Below are 13723 nucleotides of genomic sequence, written 5' to 3'. Positions count from 1 at the left end.
TGTTCCTCTTCCACTGGCATGAAAAGACATATTGATTTATTAGCTCACAATAGGAGAGCACTATCTGTTGAGGTCCACATACGAAGTCATTTTGTTTTATGATCACAGAAGTGTAAGCAGAGGCAAACTGCCTGTTATGTTCAAAACATTTGAAAGATTAAATTATTACAATAACCACTTTATTCTTAAAACTGCACATTCATAAATCAAAATTACATGTTACAATCAGCACATCTTTCAACATTAAGGCACATATACACAACTTGAATAAGTGTTTCTATTAAGGTCATAGAAACATTAAAACCTTATTCTTATCATTAGTTTGCCAATTCCTGATATCTATAAGTTATTTTGTTCACTGTGCTATTGGATGATGCACTGTAAAACAAGCTTTCCAGCACATGTACACAAGCGTAGAAAGTTGAAATTAAAATTAAATGCCAAATGAAGTCACTTATTCCTGCTACCATCATGTTTCACTTCACTTTCACTGAACAAGAATGATCTTCTCTGCACCAATACGTCTGTTTAATCTGTATAAAATTACTTAATTAGGCCTAGATTTGGAATACACAAGCTCACACATTTATTTATTGGGTTAGAATCTTTAATGGTTTTATAGTGATGGTTTTGAATGACATAATAAACCACATAAGCAATACTCAAATTTAACCACAAAATATCAGACAGTATTGAAAATTGCTCCCATTTCTATTCATGATAAGGTGCAGACTAGCTACTGCAATTAGATCACACAAAGCTATGTTTATAGGTTTTAAGTTCACTGCACTCCCTTTTTTTAAAAAACATGTTGGATGGAAATAGAATATATTAGAGTATATTTTCATGCACATTTAAGCGCAATACAGATGCTTCAAATTTGAAATAGAAAGAAAAAATGCTGGAAATGCCATTGCTGAAGTTACAGGGCATTTCCAATAGCTTTGGTTGTCAAGATTTAACATTTGCTATGTTTCTTAAAATCCTATTAAACCATGTTATATATTTACACTAACTAACCACATCTCAAATGTAATCTCAATGTTGAATACTCAATGATTCCAATTAATATCAGAATTGTTGACTAATAAGCAGAGAGATGGATGGAAATAAATTTCAGTAATATTCACAATTCCTAAGTCACCTAAAACATTTAGTTCCCTACATTTAATTTTTCATCCCAACCAGTAATCTGAAGGTTCACTCATGCTGCCCGTTCTAATAAAGCTATAGCAGCAGCAATCACCATTAAAATGGCTGCTGAAAAGAAATTATCACTGATTTTTACCAAACAACGCCATCATATCTTACATCTATTTATTCCTAGCAGTCAGATGATTTTTTTTTCATCCAAATATCGACCCACTATTATCATCAATTGAAATTCAAGCACAAAACATATTTGCCAAGAAATTCTTTCCCTGGAAGTAGTCCAATCCGTATTAATATCAAGGGAATTTTCAACCATTCCTTGAATTCAGTTCTATTAAAGTAAATGGAATGAAGGTACATAGGGAGAGCTCGGGGCATTTTATTTGAGTGTAACTGAAACTGGTTTAAGGTTGTTGGATTTTTTTTATTAGAAAATGTATTAAATCATCTTTTACCCATTTACTTCCCTCACTAACAGTCAAAAAGTAATACTTCTGTCTGAATAAACACATTTCTCAAATTCTTTAAAAATATTATCCCTAAAACAAATGATAACTGTTTTAATAAAAAATGATATGATAACATAGCTTCATTTCCACGTTTACGACTTCCTTTCTCGATTTCTGCAGTTATCACTTGAGACTTTCTTAAAGAAAAATATTGGTCTACTTAAGTACAAATACTTGCTGTCTCAAAAATACATAATAAATTTCAACTTGAACAAAGAATATTTCACAAACTACTTTTATACATTGTTGGACATTTTACAAGCAATTGAATATTCACATGTATTAAACTTTAAATCTCAAAATAGTTTTATTCAATTTATTACAGCAACCTTTGGGAAGGTATGTGGAACGTTGTCAATGACAACTGGGAGGGATATACCGGAGTCTGAACTGATGATGAGTTTAAGGTTTGTAGGTTCCATTTCTGAATATTTAAAACATCTTTTTGTAGCTCAAGCACCTTGTTCCATAATTTGGCATTCAGTATTTCCAACTGTAGCTTCTCTTTCTTCAATCGTAGAAGTTCCAAGTTTATATCTGTCGAGTCTGTTACACTTCCTTTAGGAAAAATACGCCAATACTGTAAATGACATCTATTTCAGCAATATGACTATTTAAATCAGTAAAAGTAATCAACCAGAATATTTATAAACACCCAACATATAAAGTGGCACAATGGGTTTTGGCATTCAACTTCAATTAATTTTGCCAGATGTTTTCTAGTTGAAGTTATTTAGAAAACAAATGGATTTTACTCATGCAACACACCCAAAATGCTGGTGGAATGCAGCAGGCCAGGCAGCATCTATAGGAAGTAGTACAGCTGACGTTTCGGGTCGAGACTCTTCATCAGGACTAATGGAAAAAAGAGATAGTAGGAGATTTGAAAGTCAATTCTCCAGCAGGCGCTCATGGAGTGAGGTCAGCTTTGGATTCGCTCCATTACCTTTACTTTTTTTTAACCCATGATCACCCTTATTTAACCTATTCTTACCTACACTGGAAGACTTTTATTACTTCTTTTGAATTATCTTCGAGTTTGTACCGTGAATTTTGAAGATATGAGCACAGAAATAGCTTTAAGATCTAAAGGGCCTAAAAATGGGAAAGATTCTGACGGCAATGCAAAGAAGAAAAAAGCTGAATCTAAGCGAACTGAATTAACTTATGACATGAAGTTGGAGCTTTTAAATGAAAAATTTGATGAACAACGTCAAAGTATTAAAGAAGATTTAAAGTCATTCCAGAATTCTTTGGAAACGATTGGTCTTGAAGTTAAACAGTATCAAACCAAAATAGTAAGTCTGCAAGATGATGCTCGGAAGAGGGATTTGAAAATTGAGAACTTGGAACAAAAATTATCCTTTATGGTTAAACAGTTAGAGACTTAAATCCAAGATTATCGATTTTGAAAATCAATCCAGAAGACAGAACTTACGTATAATTGGTCTCCCTGAAGATATCCAGAAAGGGGACCCTTCAAAATTCTTCTCTCAACTTTTAAAGCATGCGTTCCCCTCTGAATTTCCAGAGAACCCTCCATTACTCAACCAAGCCCACCGCTCCACTCGCCGGACACCAATTTCCTCAACTAAACCATGAGCTGTAATTGTCCGATTTCAGAATGTTCATGTTAAAGAGCATCTTATCCATTTTGCTCGTTGGCAAGGTATGATTAATTTTCAAGATTACCATTTCTGCCTTATGGAGGATTATAGTCCAGAAGCGATGAAGGCACGGCTCACTTTTAAATCTCTGATATCGGAATGTTATGAGAGAAATCTCAAACTAGAATTAATGCCTAAGAATTTTGCCTTCGGAAGGACCACGTCGTATTTTTCTCTCTACAAGTGAAGCTCGACGTTTCTTGGATGAGCACTAACCTACTGCTTCGGTCTCTCGGCTCTAATAAATGTATGGCTTTCGCAGTACTAGCTCTGTGCTTTCGTATTTTTTTAAAGCCTATAATCATCTTATGAAGTTTGATCTTTATAAGATTTTCATTTTTGGTTACTAGTGTAGGTTCATTTTATATTTCAATTAAAGTTTTTCTTTGTTGATGTACTTACCTTTTTTTAATTTACTAATTTTAACTATTCAATTTTTTTCTGGACACATTAATGATTTGGTGGTGAATTTTTATTGTTCTGGATGAATATCCTGTTTTTCTCATTTTTCTTTTAATTAAGATGATGGTTTGTTTTCCTTTCTTTAAAACATCCTTTGTTCTTTTATCTCGCTATCTTTTTACGCGTTCTTCTTCCCATAATGCCTTTTTTTGTAACCTTATTTTTAATTGCTTTGGTTTTTACCTGACTTATAATATGTATCAGTGCTTACTCTCTCCTCTCTTTTTAGGAACTATATTATGAAAACTGTTTTAGTATAGTGTTTAACAATTCTTTTGGATTTTGGGTGGTTCTTTTTTTTAACATATTTCTTTGGAGTTGCCTTCTGGAGACGTGTGTAGATTTAGTATTATTCTTTTTTCTGGCCTTCTTCAGGCTTAGTCTGGGGTCTTCGTGGGTGGAGGGTGGGGGGGTTCTTTTTAATTAGTTTTTTCATTTTTTGCCAATTTAGAACTACCAAAATATCTGCAGTGTCGTCACTTCCAGTTCCTCCCTGAATTTTTGTTCCTCTTTAGGGTTCATGAGTTCACAGTATGGTTAACTCTTTATATATCAAAGGGTTGTTCCTAGGAAATATGGTTCAGATTATTAATTTTGTCTCTTGGAATACAAATGGTTTAACCCATCCAATTAAACGGAAAAAGATTTTCAAAGTATTCCAAAGACTGAATGCTCATATTATTTTTGTACAAGAAACTCATGCGAGGAAAGAGGACAATCAATTTTTTTTCGGTTTTGGAAGGGCCAACAGTATCATTCGAACTTGCATGCCAAAGTAAAAGGAGTTTCAATTTTTATAGACTCCTCAATTACATTTGTTCAGCATATTATTTCGGATCTGAATGGTAGATTTTTGTTAATTACTGGGTTACTTTTTAATAAAAAGGTTGCTATGGTCAATGTTTATGCTCCAAACGTGGACTATCCCGAATTTTTTAAGTCTTTATTTACATCTCTACCTAATCTAAATGAATATATTTGATAATGGGTGGTGATTTCAATTGTTGTTTAAATCCTTTGATGGATAGATCCATATCTACTCAGATTTTACCAAATAAGTCAGCTACTCTTATCAACTCTTTTTTGACTGACTCTGGAATTTTGGATGTTTGGAGATTTCTACACCCTAAGGACAAAGAGTTTTCATTCTTCTCACATGTTTATCATTCTTATTCGAGAATTGATTACTTTTTTTATTGACTCTCGTTTGATACCATCTGTAATTGATTGTAATTATGACATTATAGCCATTTCTGATCATGCTCCAATGAAACTTTCTATCAAATTAATGGATACAGCTCCTAGTATTAGACAATGGCTATTTGATTCTACTCTGCTTCAAGATTCGGACTTTGCTAAATTTGTGAAGGAACAGATTGATTTCTTCTTTTCAACTAATACCATGGAAGAAATTTCCAGCGGGACACTTTTAAAGCATATATACGTGGACAGATTATCTCCTATTCTGTTGGTTTGAGAAAACGTCTTAAGAATGAAGCACTTCTATTGGTTGATAAGATCAAAGAAATTGATAAGAAATATTCTATCAATCCTAGTAAACAAAGAGTTGAGCTTCAAATAGAACACAGCTTATTACTTACATCCTCAATTGAAAATCAATTAATGAAAACCAGAAGTAAATTTTATATACACTGTGATAAATCGGGCAAATTATTAGCTAACCAACTGAAAACTGCCTCGGTTAAACATCAAATTATCAAGATTCGTAAACAGGATGATGATTTGACAGTTAATCATGACGAGATGAACAAATCTTTTCAAGAATTTTATACTTCTTTGTACCACTCTGAATTCCCTCATAATCCCAATACCTTGCAAGAGTTTTTAGTGAAATTGAATTTTCCGAAACTATCACCCGAAGAACGTTTAACATTAGAAATTCCTATTACAGATGCAGAAATAAAAGGTGTCATTTCCTCAATGAATTCTGGTCCAGATGGGTATACAGTAGATTTTTTCAAGTTTTTTTCTTCTACTCTTTCTGCTTGGTTATGTCTGGTTTTTGAAGAAGCAATTAGATTGCGTAAATTACCACAAAGATTTTATAGAGCTTCTATCTCTTTAATTTTAAAAAAGGACAAAGATCCTACTGATTGTGCATCCTATAGATCGATATCCCTGTTGAATATCTCTGAGGACCAAACTAGATTTATCAAAAACCGTTATTCATCTTTTAACATCAGGAGATTAATGAATATTGTTTATACTCCTTCACGTAGTACTCCAGAGTGTGTCATTTCATTAGATGCTGAGAAAGCATTTGATAGAGTTGAATGGCCATATTTATTTACTGTGCTTGAGAAATTTAATTTAGTCCAATATTTATATCTTGGATTAAATTGATATCTCACACCCCAGTAGCCTCAGTTCTTACTAATGATCAAAGCTCTCCCCCTTTTCCCCTATTTCAGGGTACTAGGCAAGGTTGGCTTCTTAGTTCATTACTATTTGATATTGCCCTAGAACCTTTAGCAATTGCTTTTCAAGAATCACCTAATATTCTTGGTATTACTCGCGAGATGGAGATACATAAGTTATCATTATATGCAGATGACTTGTTATCATACATTTCTAATCCTGAGAAATCTATTCCCGCAGTTATATCGTTGTTGGCTCAGTTTAGTAATTTTTCTGGTTACAAACTGAAACTTAATAAGAGCGAACTGTTTCCCCTAAATATGCAGATTCCAATTTATGGAAGTTTACCTTTTAGATTGGTTACTGATCACTTTATATATTTAGGGGTTAAAATTACAAAAAAGCATAAGGATTTATTTAAGGCTAATTTCCTACCTTTAATCGATCAGATTAAACATTTGTTCACTAAACGGTCACCACCGTTTCTGTCACTGATGGGTTGGATCAATGCTATTAAGATGATTATTTTACCTAAATTTTTATATATATTTCAAGCAGTACCAATTTTTATTCTGAAATTCTTTTTTGATAATGTTGATTCTAAAATTTCTTCATCTATATGGCAGAATAAAAATCCCAGGTTAGGTAAAAGATACTTACAGAAGTCTAAAAAGGGTGGACTGGCTTTGCCAAATTTTAGATTTTATTATTGGGCAATCAATATCCGATATATGAAATTTTGGTTATGGGACTTGGATATAACTTCAAGTCCTCACTGGGTAACTTTGGAAACCAAATCTGTACAAGGGTTTTCATTGGGTTCTATTTTAGGGACTTCACTTCCCTTTGCTTTTTCTAAATTGCATAAACAAATGGATAATCTGATAGTTAAAAACACTTTACGAATATGGTTTCAATTTCAAAAATTCTTTGGGTTGAAGCAATTTATTCTAGCAATTCCTATTACATCTAATTTATTCTTTCATCCCTCTATTATGGACCAAGCCTATTTAGCTTGGAAAACTAAAGGTCCATTATGATTTTCCGATTTATTTTTGGATAATTACTTCATGTCTTTTGAACAATTATCTAATAAATATAATTTGCCTAGATCCCACTTTTTCAGATATTTACAGATTAGAAACTTTTTAAACACTGTGCTTCCTACCCTCCTGAGTCTAGATTCTATGGGTATTTTGGAAAAAATTTAGATTTAAATCCTTTTCAGAAAGGTGTAATAACAACTGTTTGCAATATAATTATGAAAATACATTCAGATGTATCTTATAAAATTAAGAATGATTGGGAAAGGGAACTTAAGTTTACCTTTTGAAAAATGGGAAAAAATTCTTCAATTAGTTAATTCATTCTCTATATGTTCCAAACATTCGTTGATACAGTTTAAAGTAGTGCACAGGGCCCATATATCCAAGGATAAATTAGCTTGTTATTATTCTCATATAAATCCTATATGTGACAGATGTCATTCTAAAATAGCCTCTCTAGCTCATATGTTTTGGTCATATCTGCCTTTAAAAAAATACTGGAAAGATATCTTCGATATTTTTTCAACGGTATTGAGTATTGATTTACAACCGCATCCTATTACTGCAATTTTTGGTTTACCAATGATAGGGCCAATTCATTTAACTCCCTCAGCTTGTCGGATGATTGCATTTCTTACAGTAATGGCTAAAAGATCTATTTCGTTGAATTGGCAAGAGATTAATCCCCCTACCATATTTCATTGGTTTTCTCAAACTATGTCATGTTTAAACTTGGAAAAAATTAGAAGTGTTATATATGATCCTTCTATTAAATTTGAAAAGATTTGGAAGCCATTTATTCAATATTTTCATATGATATAACTTGACCTTTTCCAAACCAATTTCTTTTTTTTCTTCTGGTTTTATACATGTAGAGGGGATCGGAGTTGACGACACTTTTGACACTTATGGTTCTTTTCTCTTTTTTAGATATTATAAACAGCCCATGTTTCTTTTTCTTTTTTTTAGTTATTAGTTAGCTTTGGATAGATCAGTCTTTTTGGGGGGTATATATATAATTTTTTCCTGTATTTTTTTCTTTTTTCTTATTGTTTTTCCAATTTTCTTTGTTTTGTGTACATCATATTTGTATTTTGTATGATTTTGGGAGACTTAATTCCCATGTACCAATTGAGTATATATTTATGTATGTTAACTATTAACAATGTAATCCCAATAATTCTGTATGAATATCTGTTATTTTCAATATGTTGATATTAATAAAAAGATTGAAAAAGAATAAGAAAGAAAAAGAGATTTGAAAGTGGGAGGGGGAGGAGGAGACCCGAAATGATAGAAGACAGGAGGGGGAGGGATGAAGCTAAGAGCTGGGAAGTTGATTGACAAAAGGAATACAAGGCTGGAGAAGGGGGAGTATCATAGGATGGAAGGCCTTGGAAGAAAGAAAGGGGGAGGGGAGCATCAGAGGAAGACGGAGAACAAGAGTTTGCCATCTCCAATGGGATCCCACCACCAAGCACATCTTTTCCTCCCCCCCCACTTTCTGCTTTCCACAGGGATCGCTCCCTACATGACTCCCTTGTCCATTCGTTCCCCCGCCCAATCCCTTCCCACCGATCTCCCTCCTGGCACTTATCCTTGTAAGCAGAACAAGTGCTACACCTGCCCTTACACTTCCTCCCTCACCACCATTCAGGGCCCCAGACAGTCCTTCCAGGTGAGGTGACTCTTCACCTGTGAGTCTGCTGGGGTGATATACTGTGTCCGGTGCTCCCGGTGTGGCCTTCTATATACTGGTGAGACCCAATGCAGACTGGGAGACTGTTTCGCTGAACACTTACTCTCAGTCTGCTAGAGGATGCAGGATCTCCCAGTGGCCACCCATTTTAATTCCACATCCCATTCCCATTCCAATATGTCAATCCATGGCCTCCTCTACTGTTGAGATGAAGCCACACTCAGGTTGGAGGAACAATACCTTATATTGCATCTGCGTAGCCTCCAACCTGATGGCATGAACATTGATTTCTCTAACTTCTGTTAATGCCCCACCTCTCTTTCTTACCCCATCCCTAATTTTGAATTATTTTTTTCCTCTCTTTCCCTCTCACGATAACTCCTTGCCTGTTCTCCATCTTCCTCTGGTGTTCTCCTCCCCCTTTCTTTCTTCCAAGGCCTTCCATCCTATGATACTCCCCCTTCTCTAGCCTTGTATCCCTTTTGCCAATTAATTTCCCAGCTCTTAGCTTCATTCCTCCCCCTCCTTTCTTCTATCATTTCGGGTCTCCCCCTCCCCTTTCAAATCTTTTCTCCATTAGTCCTGACGAAGGGTCTTGACCCGAAATGTCGACTGTACTTCTGCCTGGCCTGCTGCATTCCACCAGCATTTTGTGTGTTTTGCTTGAATTTCCAGCATCTGCAGATTTTCTCGTGTTTGGATTTTACTCATATTGATCTTGATATAAAATAATAAAACAAGAACATACCCAATGTATAACATGGTATCATCTCATCCAAAATGGTTCCACCAAATGCTACTACATCATTTGGTTCAGATAGGTGTTCATGAATATCCAGCCAGCCATTATCCAAGCATTCAGGCGACAGCTGCTCTCTTGATTCTTCCAACCCTTTCTTTCAAAGCATTGTCTCTTCTGTATTTTCCTTATCCTTTCCATGTGATTTCACTGGATTCTTGCTCTAATAGTGGCCAAGTTATTAAGTTCCAGATGATTGTGCTTTCAGAGGAATCTCAAAATTACATGTTCTACTTGTTATCTAAAGCTAGTAAGTGTTTATTTTAAAAGTGATTGAAATAAAAATGATTCACTGCTAAAAAGCAAAAGATGAAGAACCAGATTTTTCATTGTATTAAAAGTATAGATTTGAGAAGGAAACCTTTTATTTGAACAGCCTCACCATATTCTGAAATATTAAGAGGATAAAAAGGGGCAATACAGCAAATATAATATACCCAGATTACTGAACAATCTTCAGAAAGGTGCTTCGTTATTAACAAGGCCAAGCATATGGAAATGTCAGACAAATTGAATGGATAGTTAATTCAATACATGGCAGTTTAGAGACAAAAAAAAGAACACAAGGAAGCAGAAAATGAAAATTGGATTCTATGAAGATTAGAGCACAACTTCTGGAGTCTACATTTATATTGAACAATAATGGAATCAAAATCAATTTCTAAAATTTCTAGTTGTCAAAACACTGGGTACATTGTTGATACTGAAGAAGACAGCAAAAGATTAGAATAAACTGTCCTGTTTATTATTTATTGTAATGCCGGTACTGTTTTTGTGCACTTTATGCAGTCCAGTGTAGGTCTGTAGTCTAGTGTAGCTTTTTCTGTGTTTTTTTTATTACGTAGTTCAGTCTAGTTTTTGTACTGTGTCATGTAAACCATGGTCCTGAAAAACGTTGTCTCATTTTTACTATGTACTGTACCAGCAGTTATGGTCGAAATGACAATAAAAGTTGACTTGACTTATAGAAAAGACATCATTGGGGGGACGTCACGTGATGACGTAGGATCGAGACGCTGGAACCCAGCTCTCCCGTAAAAAGTTAATAAATTAATGTTTAAATGAAGAAAAGTTAGTCAATACTTTCTAAAAGTTACTTATAAACTACTCCGGATTGTGTCAAGCTATGCCTCAAAGAAAGAAGATGAAGAAAACTAATACTGGGAAGACTACGCAAGTTGGAACAGGAACAAGGCCCACGTCTACCGAGGAACCGTGGTCTCAGGTACATTATACCACCGGCGATACGGAACGGGAAACTGCGGCAACATCGGCCATTTCTAAAGGAAAAGACCATCGTGAACTGCGCAAACGCGAAGGATGGAGCATGCGCAAATGGGAGCAACAAGAACTACAAAGCCCAGCTACCACTGCAACTGAAAGTGATAGCGAATCGGAGGGAGAGTCAGATCTTCCGGAAAGATCAGACGAAGAGGGAGATAAAAGTTCTTCTGGAAATATAGAAAAGACTCTGAGGCAAATAATGCGTAAATTAGACACATTAAAAGTAATTAAAAGTAATCAAAAAGTACTCAAAAAAATGACAAATATGGAGATTATGCTTGATAAAATGACAAAGAGACAGGAAAAAATGGAAAAGAGAATTATGGACTTGGAAATTAAAACGGAAGACATGGTTGAAAGAATGGACAAAATGGAAAATGAAAATACTGCTTGGACATCAGAAAGAAAACAATTTATGGAAAAAATTGATAAGCTTGAAAATTTCAGTAGACGAAAGAATATTAAAATTGTTGGACTTAAAGAAGATATAGAAGGAGAAGATCCAATAAATTTTTTTCAAAAACGGATCCCTGAAAAATTGGAAATGGAAAGAGAAATTCCAATCGAGATTGAAAGGGCTCATAGATCCTTAAGGTCAAGACCTTGAGCTGATCAAAACCCACGATCAATTTTGATAAAATGCTTAAGATACCAAGACAAAGAAAAGATCCTGAAGGCAGCTGCCCAAAGTGCTAAAAATAGAAACGAGCCATTGATGATAGAAGGGAAACCAGTTCTTTTTTATCCTGATATAAGTTACAACCTGTTGAAGAGAAAGAAGGAATTTAACCCAGCAAAAAAAGCCTTATGGGAAAAGGGTTATAAATTTACAATGCGTCATCCAGCAACACTGATAATTTTTTTGGAGGAGGGAAACATTTTTTTTTCCGATTATCGAAAAGCGGAGGAGTTTGTACAAAAACTTTCATCTATTGGCTAATTACACATAGAGGCTTCCAAACATAATGGATTAAAGATGAAGATAGAGTCAACAAACAGAAGTGATGGACATTTATGGATATTATAGAAGAGAAAAGCAAAATTTTAGAAATACTAAATGAGAATAGTATTTTTTTTCTCTTCTTATACATATACTTTTTTATGTTGCGGGGGGGGCTGGGGAGCTTTGGATCAGTTACTATGGGATTCACGTGTGTAATCATGGCGGTTGCCATGACCCGTACAACAGAGCGGGGTAATGTTGTGTTTTTTTCCACAACATTAGTAGGGGGGTATTTTGTTTTTTTCTGTATATTCTATTTTTCTTCTATCTTTTTGCCTGGATGATTGGTGGGGACACACATAGCAACATGGAGATTTTTATAAAGATTTCCCAGGATACCACAAAAGTTGAAAGATTAGGTATTATTATAGATTGGAGTAATATAATTTTTTTTAAAATGACTAATCTACTGAATTTTTTAAGTTTTAATGTTAATGGGCTTAATGGGTCAGTAAAAAGAAAAAGAATTTTAACATATATTAAAAAAATGAAAACAGATATAGCTTTTTTACAAGAAACTCATTTAACAGATATAAAACATCAGAAATTAAAAAGTGACTGGGTTGGAAATGTTATCGCAGCTTCATTTAATTCAAAGGCGAGAGGAGTTGCAATTTTGGTTAACAAAAATTTACCAATTAAAATACAAAACGTATTAATTGATTTGGCGGGGAGATATCTAATTATACGCTGTCAAATTTTTTCAGAACTATGGACCCTTATGAACATTTATGCACCAAATGAAAATGATGTAAAATTCATACAGGAGGTCTTTTTGAATTTGGCTAATGCACATGATAAAATATTAATAGGTAGAGATTTTAATTTTTGTCTAGATCCAGTTTTAGATAGATCAACAAAGGTTGTTACAAAATCAAAAGCAGTAAAATCATTGATGAAAGACTTAAATTTGATTGATATATGGAGAAGAATTAATCCAAAAGAAAGAGATTATTCATTTTATTCAAATAGGCATAAAACATATTCAAGGATAGATTTTTTTCCTATTATCAATGAATATTCAAGATAGAGTGAAAAATGTGGAATATAAAGCAAGAATATTGTCAGACCATTCTCCTTTAATAATGACAATGATAATGATAGATAAAGAGGAATCAATTTATAGGTGGAGATTTAATTCAATATTATTAAAACGTCAAGATTTTTGTGATTTTATGAAAAAACAGATTCAGTTCTTTTTAGATATAAATTCACATTCAGTTGATGATAAATTTATAGTGTGGGAAGCAATGAAGGCATACTTGAGAGGTCAGATAATAAGTTATACTTCTAAAATTAAGAAGGAATATATGATAGAAATAGATCAATTAGAAAAAGAGATTACAAAATTAGAAAAAGAAACCCAAAGAAATATGACAGAAGAAAAACGAAGACAACTTATTAACAAGAAGTTACAATATAATACGCTCCAAACATATCGAACAGAAAAAGCAATTATGAGAACTAAACAAAGATATTATGAACTAGGTGAAAGATCACGGAAGAACAGAAGGGATTAGATATGCCTTTTACATTGAAAGAGGTCGAAGAAGCCCTAGGATCACTTCAAAGTAATAAATCTCCAGGAGAAGATGGTTTTCCACCTGAATTCTATAAAAAGTTTAAAGATTTATTAATTTCTCCTTTTATGGAGTTAATACACCAAGCGGAAAGAATGCATAAACTTCCAGAATCTTTTTCGACAGCTATTTTAATAGTATTG

General features: G+C 33.8%; 1 protein-coding gene across 1 annotated transcript in view; it reads right to left on the bottom strand.

Moving 5' to 3' along the window:
* The window catches only part of LOC140728712 (uncharacterized), a 93560-nt gene that overhangs the window by 50562 nt on the left and 29275 nt on the right, over positions 1-13723 (bottom strand). The window lies entirely within an intron of this gene.

The sequence above is a fragment of the Hemitrygon akajei genome, chromosome 6 (assembly GCF_048418815.1).
Source record: "Hemitrygon akajei chromosome 6, sHemAka1.3, whole genome shotgun sequence".
Taxonomy (NCBI): domain Eukaryota; kingdom Metazoa; phylum Chordata; class Chondrichthyes; order Myliobatiformes; family Dasyatidae; genus Hemitrygon; species Hemitrygon akajei.
Note: the sequence above shows the minus strand (reverse complement) of the source record. Positions and strands in the feature narration are given on the sequence as shown.